Source organism: Chionomys nivalis, chromosome 9 (genome assembly GCF_950005125.1).
Source record: "Chionomys nivalis chromosome 9, mChiNiv1.1, whole genome shotgun sequence".
Taxonomy (NCBI): domain Eukaryota; kingdom Metazoa; phylum Chordata; class Mammalia; order Rodentia; family Cricetidae; genus Chionomys; species Chionomys nivalis.
The window spans coordinates 83,674,091-83,694,419 of NC_080094.1; the positions used below are offsets into that span (position 1 = coordinate 83,674,091).

Below are 20,329 nucleotides of genomic sequence, written 5' to 3' on the forward strand. Positions count from 1 at the left end.
TGAAAGGAAAAAAAAAATCTCTAAGATTTCTAACCCTCCTCTGCCACTCCCCCAGTTCCCATTGATGCACCTTACCGTAATTAGGCAGCCTTTTAAAGCTTTTAGTTAACAGAACAAATAAATTAAACCCTTAAATTTCTTTTCTATTCCTGGTACACTGCAAATGTGCAACATTATCAGTAGTTAATGCCACATAGTGCTTGACACTGGCTTTTCTTTGAACCTCAGTGACAGCTACACAGTGACAAGTTGTGAGCAAAGAGGCTGTTACCATGGAGACTCCCTAGGATTCCTGGGGGTGGATCCAGCAGGCTTTTTTCTTTTGTGAAAGCATTTTTTGATGTTCTCGATCTAGCAATTCAGAATGCTGATCTAACTTTTCTTCAGCACACACATTTAAGTATTACCACATAGCACACAATTCTGAATAAATACTTAATAAAATTATCATTAGCCCTTTCTTGAAAGACTCAAATATATTCAAGACTTAATCCTCCTCTGTTCATAAAAACAAACTAGGTGTGGTGTGGAGCCACACTGCGGTAATGTAATCCTAGCACTAAAAAGGTTGATTCAGAATTACTTCCAGTTTACCTAGATTATATAGCAAGATCCTAACCCAACTCCCCCAAACCCATCTATTTAAAAAAAAAAAAAAAAAAAAAAGGCTAGTCGGTGGTGCACACTTTTAATTCCAGCACTCAGGAGGCAGAGACAGACAGATATCTGTGAGTTCAAGGCAAACCTGGTCTATACAGCAAGTGCCAAGACAGGCTCCAAAAGCTACAAAGAAACCCTGTCTCGAAACCGCCCCCTAAAAGAGTTATATTGACATTTCTTTCTTTTTTTTTTTTTTTTTTTTTGGTTTTTCGAGACAGGGTTTCTCTGTGGTTTTGGAGCCTGTCCTGGAACTAGCTCTTGTAGACCAGACCGGTCTCAACGCACAGAGATCCGCCTGCCTCTGCCTCCCGAGTACTGGAATTAAAGGCGTGCGCCACCACGGCCCGGCTATATTGACATTTCAATATTTTCTGATTTCATTTCTTTCCACACTAGCACAGTATCTATAAGTACTGGTAATATAATTAAAAGTTTAAAGTTCAACTTCAAGAGACTTCAGTTTTCCTTTATTATTGTTAGAAACATTTTCAGTCTGACAGATATTGTAGATACTGGTGATGTACATGATCCCAGTATTTGAGATTTATGTTACAGGAGTCTCAAAAAAAGAAGGATGGGGTTAAAGGACTGGAGAGGTGGTTGGGTGGTTAAGAGTACTTGAGGCTCTTGCAGAGGACCTGGGTTTGGTTCCCAGCACCAACAAGAAGGCTCATAAAGCCTTTGTAACTCTAGTTCCCAAGAATCTAATACCCTGTTCTGGCCTCCACAAACACTGCACTCACATAAGGTTCAGATACACACAGAGACAGAACATACATACAGGTAGAACTTTCATACACACAAAATAAAACTTCAAATACATTATAAAAATAAAACTCATAGATCTGTAACAAAACTGACTACACTACTGGGGACTGGAGAGAGAGCTCAGTGGTTAAGAGGTCTGACTGCTCTTCTAAAGAACCGGAGTTCAATTCCCAGCACCCACATGGTAGTTCACTGCTGTCTGTAATTCCAAGATCTGACAATCCCACATAGACATAAATGCAGGCAAAACACCAATGCACATAAAATAAAAAAATTATTTAAAAAAAAACTGTTATAAAACATAGAGGTTTATGTTCAAATTCCAAGACTGCCTTCCAAATTGCTATGTATAGACAATGGTGATAAAATCAGCAAGATAAAATGCCACTCTCAACCAATCTGCACTGAAATTCAGCTCCCAGAAGATCCATTCCTTTGGGCTGTTTTAGTTTCTGTAGTACTAGGAATTAAACCTAAAGATCTGTGTATGTTAGGCACACATTTTATCAGTTACATCTCCAGCCCATACTCATTTAACATTTATATTTATTTACTGTGTATAGGTGTTTTGCCTACATGCATGTACATGCACAACATGCATGCCTGGTGTCAGAAGGCAGCAGAGGATCCCCTACAACTGGAGGTACAAGGGTACGAATCACTCAGGGAATATTAAAAACTGAACTTGAGTCCCAGCACACTAAGCCATGCTTCCAACCCCCTTGTTAAAATTTTTTGTTTTTTTTTTTGTTGTTGTTTTTTCGAGACAGGGTTTCTCTGTGGTTTTGGAGCCTGTCCTGGAACTAGCTCTTGTAGACCAGGCTGGCCTCGAACTCCCAGAGATCCGCCTGCCTCTGCCTCCCGAGTGCTGGGATTAAAGGTGTGCGCCACCACCGCCCGGCCCTTGTTAAAATTTTTAAGCAGTCTTCTTAACTTTTCTAGCTATCCTTGAACTTGTGATCCTCATGCCTCAGCCTCCTAAACAGCTGGAATTACAGAAGTGACATTATACACAGACTGTTAAAAGATATCTTTGTTTGTTTTTTTCAAGATAGTGTTTCTCTTTGTAACAGCTCTGGGTGTTCTGGAACTTGTGGACCAGTAGACCATACTGGCCTTACACTCACAGTGCCACCTGCCTCTGCTTCCCAAGAGACTAAAGGATTAAAAGCGTGTGCTGCCACCACCACTGAGTCAGACGATATCTTAACACATCAGAGGTTGAAGAAATGGCTCAGCAGTGAAAAGTACTGGCTGCTCTTCCAGAGGACCCTCGTTTGATTCCCAGCACCCACATATCAACTAACAACAGTCTTGAGTCTATGACTCTGGTTCTAGGAAATCCAATGTCCTCTTCTAGCCTTTGAAGACACCCAGATGCACGTGGTACAAAGATAAACTCATAAACAAAACATCCATATGCACAAAAATTTTAAGTGGGAAGGTGGTAGAGCACCATCCTTTAATCCCAGTACTCAGGAGGCAGAGGCGGGTGGATCTCTGAGTTGGAGCCCAGCCTGGTCTACAAAGTGAGTTTCAAGACAGCCAGGGCAACACAGAGAAAACTTTGTATCAAGAAAAGGAAGGAAGAGCCGGGCGGTGGTGGCGCACGCCTTTAATCCCAGCACTTGGGAGGCAGAGGCAGGCGGATCTCTGTGAGTTCGAGACCAGCCTGGTCTAGAAGAGCTAGTTCCAGGACAGGCTCCAAAGCCACAGAGAAACCCTGTCTCGAAAAACCAAAAAAAAAAAAAAAAGAAAAAAAGAAAAGGAAGGAAGGAAAAGAAAAGGGACCATTTATAAATCTGCTCTATGAATGTAGTTTATTCAGACGAACACAGTGCTCAGAATTCTAAAAAAAAAAATTTTGATAATTTGTAAGCTTCCTAGAACACTTCAATTTTTCTACAGATGTCTCATCCCACAGCAGTTACACCAGACAATGAACTTAAATAATAAAAAAAAGCAGAGTGTGATGACACACACCTTTAATCATAGCGTTTAGGAGGCAGAGGCAGGTGGATTTCTGAGCTCCAGGACAGCCAGGGCCACACAATGAGACTCTCTCGGAATTACAGTAACAGTTTAAAACAGTGCGATTTCACAGCAACAATCTGGAACAGCAAATCCACAAGGACATGAAAGCTAGAAAAGCACAGTGAAAAAATGTTCAAGAAACCGAGCGGTGGTGGCACATGCCTTTAATCCCAGCACTCGGGAGGAGGAAGCAGGCAGATCTCTGTGAGTTCGAGGCCAGCCTGGTCTACAAGAGCTAGTTCCAGGACAGGCTCCAAAGCTACAGAGAAACGCTGTCTCGAAAAACAAAACAAAAAAGAAAAAACGTGGGGGCTGGAGAGATGGCTCAGAGGTTAAGAGTATTGCCTACTCTTCCAAAGGTCCTGAGTTCAATTCCCAGCAACCACATGGTGGCTCACAACCATCTGTAATGGAGTCTGGTGCCCTCTTCTGGCCTGTAGGCATACACACAGACAGAATATTGTATACATAATAAATAAATAAATAAATATTTTTTAAAAAGTTCAAAAATAGCCGGGCGGTGGTGGCGCATGCCTTTAATCCCAGCACTTGGGAGGCAGAGGCAGGAGGATCTCTGTGAGTTCGAGACCAGCCTGGTCTACAAGAGCTAGTTCCAGGACAGGCTCCAAAACCACAGAGAAACCCTGTCTTGAAAAAACCAAAAAAAAAAAAAAAAAAAAGTTCAAAAATACCCATATGTTCTTAAAAGCCTATCACTGATTTCAAGTAGTAATTAATAATTTTAAAGACTAAATATAAGTATTACCAAGATATGCTAAAATCCAAAAAAGCTTTCTTTATTTTATAAATGTCAGCCGAGCAGTGATGGCACACACTTTTTTTTTTTTTTCTTTTTGGTTTTTCGAGACAGGGTTTCTCTGTAGCTTTGGTTCCTGTCACGGAACTAGCTCTTGTAGACCAGGCTGGCCTCGAACTCCCAGAGATCCGCCTGTCTCTGCCTCCCAAGTGCTGGGATTAAAGGCGTGCGCCACCACCGCCCAGCGATGGCACACACTTTTAATCCCAGCACCAGGAAGGTGGATCTCTGAATTGGAGCCCAGCCTGATCTACAAAGCGAGCTCCAGAAGAGCCAGGGCCGCAGAGAAACCCTGTCTTGAAAACAAACAAAGGAGACTGGGGCAGGTGCAGGCGTCGAGGAGGGCAGCTCAGAATCTGGTGGTCTCGTTTACTCACCTAAACTCTGCTGTAGCTGTTTCACAGGTTGTTTTTAGTTTCCCAACGCCATCTATAACCAAATTAGTTTAGCAAAAGTCTGTAAGCTGTTTCTTTTTAATTGTCCTCAAAGCAGTGTCCAGGAGCTATTAAAAAGAAACAGCATACAATAAAAACAATCACTATATGAAAGTGTCTTCTCATGATCTCTCATAAACTTGAATGGAAACAGGAAGACAAGATTAGAGGATAGTTTAGTTTAATAGCATACAATCTAAAAACAAAAAGGAGATTCAGTCTACAGGATGTGAGAGGTACAAACTCCTAGGTCCTTCTTTGTTTTTATTAATGATTAACGCTTTCCTTAGAAAATCCTATCTTGGTCCAGAAAAGCGAAAGAACATAGACTGTCAGCTGTATGTCAAATTTTCTTTTTTTCTTTTGCACTACAGAAAAGCCAAAACCATGACTGTCCTGACCTTGTTAAAGTTGGTATACAACGGGACTGGAGAGATGGCTCAGTGGTTAACAGCACTGGTTCTCCCAGAGGACCTGGGTTCAATTTCCAGCACCCACATGGCAGCTTACAGCTGTAACTCCAGTTCCCAGGAATCCATCATCCTCACACAGACTATCTACAGAAAATACTAGTGCACATTAAATAAATAAATCTAAGAAAAATAAAGGTTGGAGCCGGGCGGTGGTGGCGCACGCCTTTAATCCCAGCACTTGGGAGGCAGAGGCAGGCGGATCTCTGGGAGTTCGAGGCCAGCCTGGTCTACAAGAGCTTCTTCCGGGATAGGCACCAAAGCTACAGAGAGACCCTGTCTCGAAAAACCAAAAAAAAAAAAAAAAAAAAAGAAAAAGAAAGGTTGGTATACAGTATGTTTCAAGATTAGAGCTTCATAAAGCTTTTATGCCACAAATTCTAAACAATGCAGAAACTACCTCTTAACAAAAAAACTGCCTACAGAGAAACTCCATCCTAGACCCCCCCTACAAAAGTTGCTTACATTATTGTCATAAAATTGCTTGAGGCTTTAAAATACTCTAACTTCAGGAGATAATGACTTAAAGTCATAGAATGTCAATGTTCTCTTCCTCTTCCTAGACCTTAGCCCTAAACTGTCTCAAACATGAAAAGCGACTTTACCAGCTAATTCATCACTCGACAAATATTCACTCTATGCAAGGCCCTGATATCAATAAACAGGGGCTGCATTTCCTTTGTGCACAGCATTCAGTTCAACACCATACACACACTACACCCGAGCATAAGGGAAAAAAGCAAACAGACCATTTATGAATTTTCTCTATGGATGTAATTTATTCAGAAAAACAAAGTGGCTCTCAACACAGTATGTATACTTACAAACACACTCTGGTCTAGTAACAAACATCTTATAGCTTTTTATAAATTACAAATCTATACTCATTGCATACAAATCTACTTATTTAATTTTAATTCCTGCTCATTAAAATTAAAAGGACTTTTCAAAGGTGGGGTGTAATGGAACAAGTCAATCTCTATTTCAAGGCCAGCGTGTTCTAGCTACATAGTACGTTCCAGGACAACCAGAGCAACATAGTAAGAACCTGTCTTAAAAAATAAAACAAACAAAAAAGAATCTTTACATTTCTCTGGTCTTTCTACTTAAAAACAAAACAAAATTAACAACAACAACAACAAAACCCACCCAAATTCAAAGGAAGACAATCAAATTAGAAGTGCTAAACTCTCCTTTTCATAACCTCCCTCATTAACATTCCTCAAAGAGAAAAACAACACTGTGATGTTCCCATTACAGATAATTTATGAAGTTACTAATTAAACCCACACCATAGAGACTCCACCAACTGAGCACAAAGCCACTCATCCTCACCCTTTATTTAAAGCCTCAAGTGACATTCAACCTACATTACTGTGTTCCACTCAAACCATCAGCATTAAAAAGGACATAGTGGCACACGCCTTTGATCTCAGCACTTGGGAGGCAGAGGCAGAGAGATCTTTGTGAGTTCAAGGCCAACCTGGTCTACCAAGTTACAGGACAGCCAAGACTGTTACACAGAGAAACCACCCTGTCTCGGAAAAACAAAACAAAAGAAATATGGACCTAGCAGGGGTTGGTGGCACAGGTTTGAAATCCTAGCTACTCCAGAGAACTAAGGAAAGAGGATCAAGAGCTCAAGGCCAGCCTGGGAAACTTGTTGAGATCCTGTCCCAAAACAAGTAAAGGAAGGGCTTGCGATATTTCAATTAGGTATAGGCTTATCTACCACATGGGCAAGGCCCTGTGTTCCTTCATAGGGAGCCGTGGTATCTAAATGTAACTGGCCCCATAAGCTCATAGGAATGGCACTACCGGAAGGTGTGGCCTTGTTGGAGGCAGGCTACCTTTGCTCAAGCTACTCTCCGTGTAACCCTTAGTTCATTCCTGTGCCTGCATGCTGCCATGTCCTATCGTGATAATGGACTAAACCTCTGAAACTGATAAGTCACCCAATTAAATTTTTTCCTTTATAAGAGGTGCCCTGCTCATGGTGTCTCTTCACAGCAATAGAAACCTTTTACTACATGAATAGCACCTGTGAAATACCCTTGAAAGTCTCTCATGCAACTAAAACTGACTCTATATTCATAACCAGTATTGATTAATCAGGAAGAAATCATCAGTTAGCTAATAAACGTCAAATGGCTATAAATTCAAGTTGTCACCACTATCCTATTGTCCTTCTACCCCTTGGTCCCTACAAGTCTTTTGCTCAGAAGGCACTGGAATAAGGCAAACAGCTAATAAATAGCACAGGGTTTTCCATAGTACTAACCCACTCCAACCTAGCTAACAGTCAGCAGCAGCACCACCACCAAGACAGAATTTACCCCGGAAGAGAAGTGTGTGACTACAGTGTGGGGGAAGGAGATTAGTGGAGAAGAGTGTATCCCACAAACAAAAGATATAAGCACAAAGAAACCGGGAAAGGCCACAGTAAATTATCTGTACAAAACTACCAAAAATTTCAATATAGATAAATATCCAAATAAAGATGGGTCAAAAAAAAAAAAAAAAAAAAAAACACAAACCTGTCCAGAGTAGACTATTAGCTACCCTACATTATACATTATCACCAAATACCACACGTTCCTCTATTCTCTGCTAGAATTTGCTTTCACTCACAGGAAACAAAAAAGTAAGAGAAACTAGCCACAGTTCCTAAACTGAAGATTCTTTTCTGAAGAACAGCATTGTTATGTAAGTCAAACAACTGACCATACAAAAACTGAAGACAACATTAAAAACTGAACAGCTTGCTGGGCCGTGGTGGCACTGGGATCTTTAATCCCAGTACTCGGATCTCTGTGAGTTCGAGGCCAGCCGGGTCTACACGAGCTAGTTCCAGGACTGGCTCCAAAGCAACAGAGAAACCCTGTCTCGAGAAACCAAAAAAGAAAAAAAAAAAAAAAAAAAAAAAAAAACCAAAAAAAAAAAAAGGAAGAAGAAGAAGAAAGAAAGAAAAAGAAAAGAAAAAGGAAAAACTGAATGAGAAGCTCTTAAAGCTGGGCTTTGGAGTGGCACTCCCCAACTTTAACTCCAGCACTCCTGAGGCAGAAGCAGGCTGATGCCTGTGAGTTTAAGGCCAGTCTGGTCTACAGAGTAAGTTCCAGGGCAGCCAGAGCTACAGAGAAACCCTGTCATGAAAAACCAAAAAGAAAGGTTCGGGGGGGCGGGGGGGGGGAAGAAACCTCCAAGCATAGAAGTACATCTATAACATCCCTAATAGAAAGGCTTGAGAGTTCAAGGTCAGCCTGAATCAGACCGGGCTACATAGGAAAACCCTGTCTAAATGAGAAGAAAAAGAAAACCACCACATATATGGCTACAGTAAAAAAAAAGTCTGTGAGATCCAAGTTTTTGTTTTTATGAAAAGGAGGGGTGGGTGATGGTGTTTTGAGCCAGAGTCTTGCTATGGAAATGAGATCCACCTGCCTCCACTTCCTAAAATAAATAGTTGTTGTTGGGCTTTTTTATGTGTGTGTTTTGGGGTTTGGGGGGTGAAGGTGGTTGGTGGTGGTGGTGGTGGTGTGTGTGCGTGGTTTGAGATAGGATCTCACTATGTGTAACCTAGGTTGGCCTCAAACTCAAGAGATCTGCCTCCCTAGACTGGGATCAAAGGCATGTACCACTACACCCAAATCAAGTTTTAAAAGGGGCAGAAGAGCCGGGCAGTGGTGGCGCACGCCTTTAATCCCAGCACTTGGGAGGCAGAGGCAGGCGGATCTCTGTGAGTTCGAGACCAGCCTGGTCTACAAGAGTTAGTTCCAGGACAGGCTCCAAAACCACAGCGAAACCCTGCCTCGAAAAACCAAAAAAAAAAAAAAAAGGGGGGGGGGCAGAAGAAACTGGCTGTCACCATACAAGTCTAGTGAGCTGAGTTTAACGCCCAAATCCAAATAAAGACGGAAGGAAAAAACCAACTCCATCATAGAAACCAGTTGTCCTCTGATCTCCTTACTCAAGACCTAGCACAAATACAAACAATTTTAGATAAAGGTAAAGATCTTATCAAGAAAAAAACTTTTGCTGGGCAGTGGTGGCGCAAGCCTTTAATCCCAGCACTCGGGAGGCAGAGACAGGCGGATCTTTGTAAATTGAGGCCAGCCTGATCTTCAAGAGCTAGTTCCAGGACAGGCTTTGAAAGCTACAGAGAAACCCTGTTTTTCCAAAAAACTTTTGCCATGGTGGAACATGCATTTAATTCCAGTATCAGGAGGTGGAGGCGGGTAGATCTTTGTGAGTCTGGTCTACAGAGCTGGTTCCAGGACAGCTAGGGGCTGCTAAACAGAGAAACCCTGTCTTGTAAAAATTGGGGGGGTGGGAGGTTAAAATTACCTAAAATCTAATCCCTAAAACTAAAAAAACTCACAGAGGGGAAAAATTTATGTTCATTAGATTTGATAATAATATAATGGATATGACAGCAGGCCAGATACCAAAAATGAAAAGGCAAGTTAGATGAGATCAAACTTAAAAACCAGGTAGGAAGATGCACATGTCTATAATACCAACAGGCATGTTTGAGGTCAGCCCTGGTGTTCTATACAGTAAAACTTTTAATAAAACAAAAAACAGCCTATCAAAAATGAAAAGCAAGCAACACCAAAGGAGAAAATATCTGCAAATCATCATAAGGAGTAAATTAAAGTAGTTCTTTTGCTCCTCATCATAACAAACAGAATCCAGGCGAGGGACTGGCTGCACCAGTAAATGACAGCCCACCCTGAAGACCAACTTTGATTTAAAGGTATAAACAGTGAGTGAGCACGGTGGAACAGCCTATATCCCAGCGCTCAGGGATCAAATAGGAAGATCAGTCCCAGCTACACACTAAAACTTTGTTTCAACAATGTGTGTGCATGGGGAGAGGAGGGAACCCCTGGGCTAGCATGCATTAAACTCTGGGCTCAATCCAGCAGCACATTATTACGTATGTATGTGGGTGTGTCACCCCAGCACTTGGAGACAGTGAATGAGAAGTAGTTCAGGTCATCCCTAGCTCTACCATAATAAGTTAAGGCCAGCCTGAAATACAAAAGACTGACTCGAAATCAGAACAAAACCAAAAGGGGAGGTAGGGGCCAGACTATAACAGAGACCAGGCTAGGCTATATAGCAACATCATAGACAAGCAAAAAAATAGAGGCAAGAGCAGTGAGTGGCTCAGGGGTTAAAGGAACGTGCTGTTCTTCCACAGGACTTAGGCTCAGTTCCTAGTACCTACATGGCAGCTTTTGGCTTTTCGAGACAGGGCTTCTCTGTAGCTTTGTAGCCTGGCCTCGAACTCACAAAGATCCACCTGCCTCTGCCTCCCAAGTGCCACCACCTGGCCAACACTTGGCTTCTAAGGACACCAGGTACAGACGTCGTACACAGACATATGGGCAAAAACCATACATATAAAATAAAATAAATTTTAAATTGAAAATAAAGGCCAAGTTGTGGTAGCACATGCCTTTACTCCCAGCAGAAGCAGGTAGATCTGAATTTGAGGCCGTCCTGGTCTACAGAGTTAGTTCCAGTACTAAAAACAGAGAAATTCTGTCTCAAAAAAACAAACAAACAAAAAAAAAAAAAACAAAACAAAAAATGAACAACAACAATGACGACAAAAAACAAAACAAGGGGCTGAAGCAATGGCTTAGCAATTAAAGGTGCTTTCTGTGTTCTTCCAAAAGACCAAAGTCCAAGTTTGGTCCCCAGTTACTTACACAGGACAGAGAGCTCACAACCAACTCTATCTCCAGCTTCAGGGCATCCAGCACCCTCTTTTTGCCTGCATGGGCAGGTACACACATGTGTCATACAGATACATACTCATACACATAAATAAAAATAAATAATAAAAGCAAAATTAGCGTGGCTACTAAAACATAAAGTCCAACAAGATGACTCAGCAGGTAAAATGCTTACTGCCAAGCCTGATGACATGAGTTCCTGGACCCTCTTAGTAGAAGAAAAACTGGATCCCAAAAATTGTCTTCTGGCTTCCTTTCAACACTGTACCATGTCAAGCACACACCTACACATACATGTACAAATTTTCAACAAAATCACAGAAAAAAGTATTGTGAAGTACATAAAAACTGGAATGCTTATCACTGCTGATGGGATTATAAAATGACAGAGTCGGTTTGTGACGTTGCTCAGTTCGTGGAATACTTGCTTTACATACACAAAGCTCTGGGTATTGATTCAATCCTCAATGCCGCAAAAATCTGAAGTGGTGATGCACCTCTGACATTATAGCATTTGGGAGGTTGAAGCAGGGAATCAGACTTTCAAGGTCACCATCATATTTACAGCAGATTCAAGACTAGCCTGAGATACATGATGACTTAGTAATTAAGAGCATTTCCTGCTCTGCCAGTAGTTTAGTTCAGTTCCCTGCACCCACATCAGACAGCTCACAACAGCCTGTAACTCTAGCTCCAGAGGATCCAATGCCCTCTTCTGGCTTCTATGGGTACTTGCACACATGTGGCATACATACTGATATTCTCTCTGTCTCTCTCTCTCTCTCTCTCTCTCTCTCTCTCTCTCTCTCTCTCTCTCTCTCTCTCTCTCTCTCTCTCTCTCTCGCACGTACGCACGCACGCACGCACGCACGCACGCACGCACGCACGCGCACAGCATTAGGCAGAGGCAAGCAGATCCCTGAGTTTGAGGCCAGCCTGGTCGACATAACCAGTGTGAGCAACATAGGAAGACCTTGTCTCAGAAAAAACAAACACCCTGGGCCGGGCGGTGGTGGCGCACGCCTTTAATCCCAGCACTTGGGAGGCAGAGGCAGGCGGATCTCTGTGAGTTCGAGACTAGCCTGGTCTACAAGAGCTAGTTCCAGGACAGGCTCCAAAACCACAGAGAAACCCTGTCTCGAAAAACCAAAAAAAAAAAAAAAAAAAAAAACCACCCTGAACCTCAAACCATATCTGGACCTATGGACTCAAGCATTTAGGATAAGGTATGGTCAACCTATAAGCAAAAGAAACAAAAGGAAACTTGAACAGGCCAGGCATATTTCTGTAGCAGCAGCACTCGAAGGCAGACCATCCTCATCTATACAGTAAGCTTGAGGCTGGCCAGGGCTACAGACATGGCAAAGATGACACAGCAACAAAACAGTAATACCAAATTTAAAACCACTCAGTTGTGTATTTTTAATGAATAAATTCTATGGTATATGAATTGTATTACAATAAAGCACTTTTTTAGAAGGCAGATGAAAGAACTTAATCAAATCCTTATTACTCACTGGTTTCAAGAGTAGAGTTTTATGTTAGGAAGACCCAAATCCCTGGGCAGAGGAGCCCATGTATGACAGCTGTCTTTTCCCCAAGCTCATGTTATCATGTAACAGCTTAGTTCCTTATTAGGTCAGGTCTCCCAGTAAAACAGAGTTAAAGAAGCTACAGTACAGTAAAGGGGGGGGGGGGGACTAAATTTAGTACCCACAGAGCCCTAATCTTCATTAAAAAAAAAACATCCAATGGACATATATACAACAAATGTTAGGTCTCTGTTAATTCCCATCTTACTCTTCTGACCCACTCTTTAAGTAAAGGAGGATTTCTCTGCTCCTATGCTGGAGCATCTACTGGCCTATCTCATGAGCAGAAAATATTAAATACAAGGCATTATTTAAATTGTGTCTGGGGGCTTAGAGGACCTGGGTTTGAGTCACAGTTCTTACACAGTGGCTCAAAACAATCTGTGGGAGCCCCACACCCTCTTCTGATACCCCTGGGCAGTAGACACATGTGGTGTACACACAACAAGCCGGGAAAATAACATGCTTAAGAATAAAATGTGGGTGGTAAAACAACCAAGCCAGGTGGGAGGTGATGGTACCTGCCTTTGACCCCAGCACCTGGGAGACAGAAGCAGGAAGGTCTCTGTAAGTTCAGAGCCAGCAAGGTCTACAAAATGGATTCAAAGACAGCCAGGATTATTACAGGGAAACTCTGTCTCAAAAACCAAAACAATCAAACAAAAACAAACAAACCAAGCCTACTGCCTACTAGTAAGGCTTAAATACTATCACTGCCTGGTGAATTAATTACTCCTCTAATTCTAGCACTTGGGAGATAGAGGCAGGAGGTCAGAATTCAAGATGGCAGGGTTGGGAGAAACCATCACCTAACTGATCAGAATAAGTCTACTATGGTAAATAATAAATGCCTCTTTACCACATATAAGGCAGGCAAGGGGACTCACATCCCTAACCCAGCACTGGACAGCTGAGGCAGAACTGCTGTGAATTTCAAGGCCAGTCTGACCTACAGAAAATGAGGCCCCTGCCCCCAGGAAAAAGAAAAGGATGTGGCTAGGACAGCAATCAGCAGTACACAGCATGCCTATCACCTGTGGGAGGCCATGAGCTTCCTTCCCAACACCACAAAAAACAACAAACAATGAAAAGCTGGAGATAATAAAGACAAATTTTGGAAGATGTGGTGGTATACACCATAATTCCAGCACTTGGGAGGTAGGCCAGTCAGGACTACACAGGAACACCATCTTTAGGGGGTGGTGGAGGTATAAAATTGTAAACTCACCCACCAAAATTTAACCATAACCTCTGAAGGGTAAAATTTCAACCAGGCAGTGGTGGCACATGCTTTTAACCCTAGCACCTGGGAGGTAGAAGCAGGCGGATCTCTAAGTTTGGGACCAGTCTGGTGTAAAGAGCGAATTCCAGGACAGTCGGAGCTACAGAAAGAAATCCTGTCTCAAAAAACAAAACAGAAAGTTAAGATTTCTTCCTAATTGACTTACTTGTACCTTTCATAATGAACCTGCAACTTCTGTATTAAAAAGAACATATGGGGCTGGGCAGTGGCGGTGCATTCCTTTATTCCCAGTACTTAGGAGGCAGAGGCAGAAGGATCTCTGTGAGTTCAAGACCAGCCTGGTCTACAGAGTGAGTTCTTAGGCAGTCAAGGCAGTTATAGAGAGGAAACCCTGGGGAGGTGGAATATGATATGCCAGGCAACGTTGGCACACACCTTTAGTCCCAGCACTTGGGAGGTTGAGGCAGGAGGATCTCTGTGAGTTAGAAGCCAGCCTGGACTAAAAAATTCCACAACAGCCAGGGTTTCACAGGGAAATCCTGTCTCAAAAAATAATAAACCAGGTTTTCTTCAGCGTGGCCACGCGCTCTCTCTTCTCTTCCTCTCTCTCTCTCTCTCTCTCTCTCTCTCTCTCTCTCTCTCTCCCTCTCCCTCTCCCTCTCTCCCCCTCCTTCCCTTTCTCCCCTTTTAATAAATGCTTTTATGGCTAAAAAAAAAAAAAAGAAAAAAAAATAATAAACCAGAAGAAAAAAAGAAATATAAACAAATCATTCTGGTTTCAATTTTCACTATCAGCCCACATGTACATTCACAGGGAATTGGAGCTAACACCACGTGAGACGGGCACGAATTCCTAGAAAATTTTCAAAATTAAAATAAATTAAGGATCATAATGAAAGAGTGATCTGACCAACTCCTAACCAACTGCAAAAAGATTTTTTTGCCCTTCCCATTCCATCATATCTTTAAGGGCAAATCAGCAGCACCATTACTCATGATAGCAACTGCTGCTGTGTTTAATTTTAAAAAAAGAAACAATGTCTTTTAAAAGCACCAGTGCTAAACTGAGCAATAGTGGCGCACACCTTCAATCCCAGCACTCGGGAGGCAGAGGCAGGCCTGTGAGTTTGAGGCCAGTCTGGCTTACAGAGAGAGTGTTCCAGAACAGGCTGCAAAGGTAGACAGAGAAACCCTGTCTCAAAAAACAAAAACATACAAAGAGAGCACTTGCTATAATAACCTTGAGCAAATAAGTCACTTTACTTTTTGAGGGCATCAGAAAAGCCAAAGCACAGAAAAGATGTCTCAACTCTCTGTGATAACCCGTCCTAGCAACAGATCTTTTTAAGAAAAGAAAACCCGAAGGGTAAGAATGAATGACAGAAGTGGAGACCTACGCTCTAGAGTCAAGAGCCATTCTTAAGAGAACAGGTGGTTGAGAAGGAACCAAGAGGAACCAGAAGTTCGAGGGCTAAAGCAACAGTTGAGAATTCCAGCTTTGCTTTACTAAAAGCACGGCTTCAGTCTTCCCAAAGTCATGCTTCAGAAGCCACGGTCTCACACAATAAAGCTAAAACATGAAAACTAAATCAGTGTAGCCGCAGTTTGTCCATTCTAACCTCCGTGATTTTCCAAGTACACTTTTTAATGCCAAAATCAGAAAGAAGTCCATTTGAAGATACCTTCATACACACTAAGGATTTAAAGAGAAAATGAAACTGTGGAAAAGGTGAAAACGTGCGATTAAAACCTCTTCAACTTATAGAATTGAAGACAGCGAAGAGACCTTTTAATTAAATGTGAAGTTCCTCCACGCACTTTAAAACTCACCAACAGCCTTTATACAGCATTAACTCTAAGGACCAGAAAGATTCCGCTTTGCTAAACAGGCAAATCTCACACTTTCCACCGGGAACCAGTCCCTAAACCTATGAGAAGCTCTTTAAGAGCACATGCAATGGTCTAAGAGAATTAAACAACATCCTGCCGGAACGACCAAAACCAAGATACCAACCGACTTGAAACCCAAAGCCTGGTACCTAGCGAAGAATGCGCATTCAAGAGCTGTCCGCGCTCCTGGGTGCGAGATTCAAGCCCGGCTACTAGGCCTTGACTGGGAGAGCACCTGATGTGGGGGGAAGGGGGAGGGCGAGCCAAGGCGGATCCGGTGCGAGAACTGGGAGAGCTCCGGAGCTTGGAGAGGAGCGCTGCCTTCCAGGGGCGGGAATCTGGGGCACCCCAGGGGTGGGCAGCAAGAACACGTGGGGCGACAGGGTCACGGAAGAGGCGTCTAGGGCAGACAGCTGGAATCTCACACAGCGGACCCACAGAGGAGGACTGGGGCCGTGCTGGAACCAAGCCCTCGGGGCCTGGAGAGTGAAGGCAAAGGGCAAGGGAGCCGGGGCAAGGCCACGAGGAGGGCGGGTCTCCCTGGGAGCAGGGGCGCGCGCCGGGAGGACGCGACTGGGCCCCGGGCCCCGGGCAGTAGGCGGCCTGGTCCCCGGGGTGCGGGGAACCGGGAGCGACCGCGCCCGGAGGGCCCTGTGACCCGCAGCTGCCCGAACCGGACCCACCCCGCGGCGCCTCCCTCCAGCCTCCCTCTTCCCTCCCTCCACCCCGCGGCCCGTTATCCTGCGGCCGCCGCACTCACCAGCGGCTGCACCTGAGCCTGCCGCTGCCTCAGCTGCTGCCTGCGCCTCCGCAGCCGCCGCCGCCTCGCTGCTGAGGCCGAGTCCCGGGGGAGCCTCCGCGTCCCGCCGCCGCCGCCTCTGCCGCTGCCGCCAGAGCAGAACACCCCAAAATGGCGGCACTTCCGGCACCTACCACCCGCGGGGAGGGCCGCGGAGGAGGGGCGGGCGGCTGGGGGAACGTACCACCGCGGCGCCGCCCGCTCGCCCGCCCGCCCGCCCGCGCCGACCCGACAGGAGCGCCGCGCAGGGGCGGGCCGGGCCGAGTGCCGGCGCTGCAGCGCCCCCTCTGGCCGAGCCGTGAAGGAGCAGCCGCTCCGAAGCCCTGGGGGCCGCGGGCGGAGCCCTCAGCCCTGGGAGCTGCAGGGGCGCATCTCTTTGTCTCAGAGCGGTGCTAGAGGGAATTGAAGTTCTTGCCTCTGCGCACCGCACCTCCTGGACCTCTGGCGGGCAAGCACCGCTCCTTGGCTCTAAAAGTACTCATAAATAAATATCTGATAAATGAATGAGCTGAATGTTGCTTGCTAGCCCTGGACACGGGGCACACCCTCCTTTTCGCACGCCTGCATCCAGGCCTTCCTTCTTTGCTGGTATGTGGAATGTGTGTTGCAGGCTTAATGACTTAGGGAAGTGATTGTACAGAGATGTTGATCAGCGGTGACTGTGCGCAATCAAAAATCCCTGCGGCACCAGGAAGCTCATAAGTAGTTTATTAAGAGACTACCCAGGCCAAACCTAATCTTCCTAAGAAAAAAAACTAACAATTTCTTTTTTAAAGATTCCATTGCCCTCTCACCCTTCTAAGATTCAGGATTCCTAACCTGGGTCTAGATGGATTCACATGGTACAGTTTGTTGTTTATTACACAAAATCTAGACAATAAAATGCAGATGGAGAGACAAAACTTAGTTCTAGGAGGTCCCGACCTCAGGCTCCATCAATTTACAAATTACTCATGGGGCCGGTACACTTGGGAGGCAGATGCGGGCAGATCTCTATGAGTTCTAGGCCAGCCTGGTCTACAAAGCGAGTTTCAGGACAGCCACAAAAGCTACACAGAGAAACCCTGTCTCAAAAAAAAAAAAAAAAAAAAGAAAAGAAAAGAAACAAAGAAAGAAAGACAAATTACTCATGGGTTGGCAACAATTTCTCTTTATCACTGGCTTCCTAGAGCGAATGATATGTACACCCACAAATTCCGATTATATTCTACCTTACCACACACACACACACACTCACACACACACACTCTCACACACACACACACAGCAGACCTCCAACCAGAAGCCTAAGTTTTCACATGTGCACAAACAATCATGGTTTGGTTTGGGGAGATAGGGTTCTCACTATGTCAGCCACATTGGATTAGAACTCACAGAAATCCTCCTGCCTCAACCTAATTATAAATGAGCACCATTGTGCTCTGAGAAATGTCCACCTTGTTAGTTCATTCTTATCTGACTTCCATATTTTATTTTATTATGTTTGAGTGTGGGTGTTTTTCCTGCGGATGTCTGCCTCACATGTGTGCAGTACCTGAAAAGTTCAGTAGAGAGCTTAGGACACCCAGGAACTGGCGTTACAGACTCTTTTGAGTCACCTTGTGGGTGCTGGGAATTGAACCCTAGTCCTCTTGGAGAGCACCAGTGCTCTTAACCACTGAGTCATCTTTCCAGTCCCAAATAATGTGATGTTAAAAATTAGAAATAGTAAGCCGGGCGGTGGTGGCGCATGCCTTTAATCCCAGCACTCGGGAGGCAGAGGCAGGCGGATCTCTGTGAGTTCGAGACCAGCCTGGTCTACAAGAGCTAGTTCCAGAACAAGCTCCAAAACCACAGAGAAACCCTGTCTCGAAAAACCAAAAAAAAAAAAAAAAATTAGAAATAGTAACTGATGCTACTAAGGGTACAAAGGGAGAAAGCAATAAGAGGATCTAGTGAAGCTATCCTTCACAGTCTTCACACTTTCTGCCTTCTTGTCTTCGCGTCTTTTGGTTGACGGAAATAGGGCTAGAAATGTGAAGTGACCGAGTGACACAAGAGAAGACGGAGCGGCTAGGAAAGGTGGAACCCCAGCAGCGCAGACACTGAGACCAACACTTCGTCAGTGGGGCCTCCTGAGACTGAAAACCTCTACAAGACAAAGGATGCTGGCAATAGGACAAAACTGCGGCCCGCACAACGAGAAAAGGTCTTAACCAGCCCACGTCTAACAGGGCTGATTTGCAAAGTATATAAGGAACTCAAAAAACTAGACATCAAAAAGCAAATAATCCCATTTTAAAATGGGATACAGATCTAAACAGAGAATTCTCAACAGAAAAATCTCTCTCTTTTTTAATTATGTCTACAACATTCTGCCTTCATGTATGCCCGCACGCCAGAGGAGAGCGCCAGATCTCATTATAGATGGTTGTGAGCCACCATGTGGTTGCTGGGAATTGAACTCAGGACCTCTGGAAGAGCAGCCAGTGCTCTTAACTGCTGAGCCATCTCTCCAGCCCCCTCAGAAAATCTCAAATGACCAAGAAATTATCATTATTACTTTTTTTTTTCCGAGACAGGGTTTCTCTGTAGCTTTGGGACTTGCTCTGTAGCCCAGGCTGGCCTCAAACTCACAGAGATCTGTCTGCCTCTGCCTCCCAAGTGCTGGGATTAAAGGCCTGCACCGCCACCACCCAGCTTGACTGAGAAATTCTTTTTTTTTTAACTTATTTAATTATTAAAGATTTCTGCCTCTTCCCCGCCACCACCTCCCATTCCCTCCCCCTCCCCCAATCAAGTCTTCCTTCCTCCTCAGCCCAAAGAGCAAGCAGGTTTCTCTGCCCTGTGGGAGGTCCAAGGACCACCCACCTCTATCCAGGTCTATTAAGGTGAGCATCCAAACTACCTGGGCTCCCACAAAGCCATTACGTGCAATAGGATCAAGAACCCATTGCCATTGTTCTTCAGTTCTCAGTAGTCCTCATTGTCCATTATGTTCAGCGAGACCGGTTTTGTCCCATGCTTTTTCAGTCCCCGGCCAGCTGGCCTTGGTGAGTTCCCGATAGAACATCCCCATTGCCTCAGTGTGTGGGTGCACCCCTCGCAGTCCTGAGTTCCTTGCTCGTGCTCACTCTCCTTCTGCTCCTCCTTTGGATCGTGAGACTTCAGTCCAGTGCTCCAATGTTGGTCTCTGTCTCTGTCTTCTTTCATCGCCTGATGAAGGTTAATATTCAGGGGGATGCTTATATGTTTTTCTTTGGGTTCACCTTCTTATTTAGCTTCTCTAGAATCACGAATTATAGTCTCAATGTCCTTTATTTATGGCTAGAAACCAAATATGAGTGAGTACATCCCATGTTCTTCTTTTTGGGTCTGGCTTACCTCACTCAGGATAGTGTTTTCAATTTCCGTCCATTTGTATGCAAAATTCAAGAAGTCATTGTTTTTTACTGCTGAGTAGTACTCTAATATGTATATATTCCATACTTTCTTCATCCATTCTTCCATTGAAGGACATCTAGGTTGTTTCCAGGTTCTGGCTATTACAAACAATGCTGCTATGAACATAGTTGAACATATACTTTTGTTGTATGTTTGGGCATCTCTTGGGTATATTCCCAATAGTGGTATTGCTGGGTCGAGAGGTAGGTTGAACCCGACTTTCCTGAGAAACCGCCACACTGCTTTCCAAAGTGGTTGCACAAGTTTGCATTCCCACCAGCAATGGATGAGAGTGCCCCTTTCTCCACAACCTCTCCAGCAGAGGCTATCATTGGTGTTTTTGATTTTAGCCATTCTGACAGGTGTAAGATGGTATCTTAATGTTGTCTTGATTTGCATTTCCCTGATTGCTAAGGAAGTTGAGCACGATCTTAAGTGTCTTTTGGCCATTT

The 20,329-nt window shown here is 44.2% G+C and overlaps 1 protein-coding gene across 7 annotated transcripts in view; it reads right to left on the bottom strand.

The window, feature by feature from the left end:
- Celf1 (CUGBP Elav-like family member 1) overlaps positions 1–16,598 on the bottom strand; it is a 69,767-nt gene extending 53,169 nt beyond the window's left edge. For 4 of the 7 annotated variants that reach the window (XM_057780990.1, XM_057780988.1, XM_057780987.1 and 1 more), the window contains exon 1: positions 16,416–16,532. The gene's annotated coding sequence lies outside the window, so the exon portion shown is untranslated. Of the gene's footprint in view, positions 1–16,415 lie in introns of all 7 variants that reach the window. The other 3 variants (XM_057780992.1, XM_057780991.1, XM_057780989.1) reach the window with 2 other exon arrangements.
- Between the last annotated feature and the right edge of the window lie 3,731 nt (positions 16,599–20,329).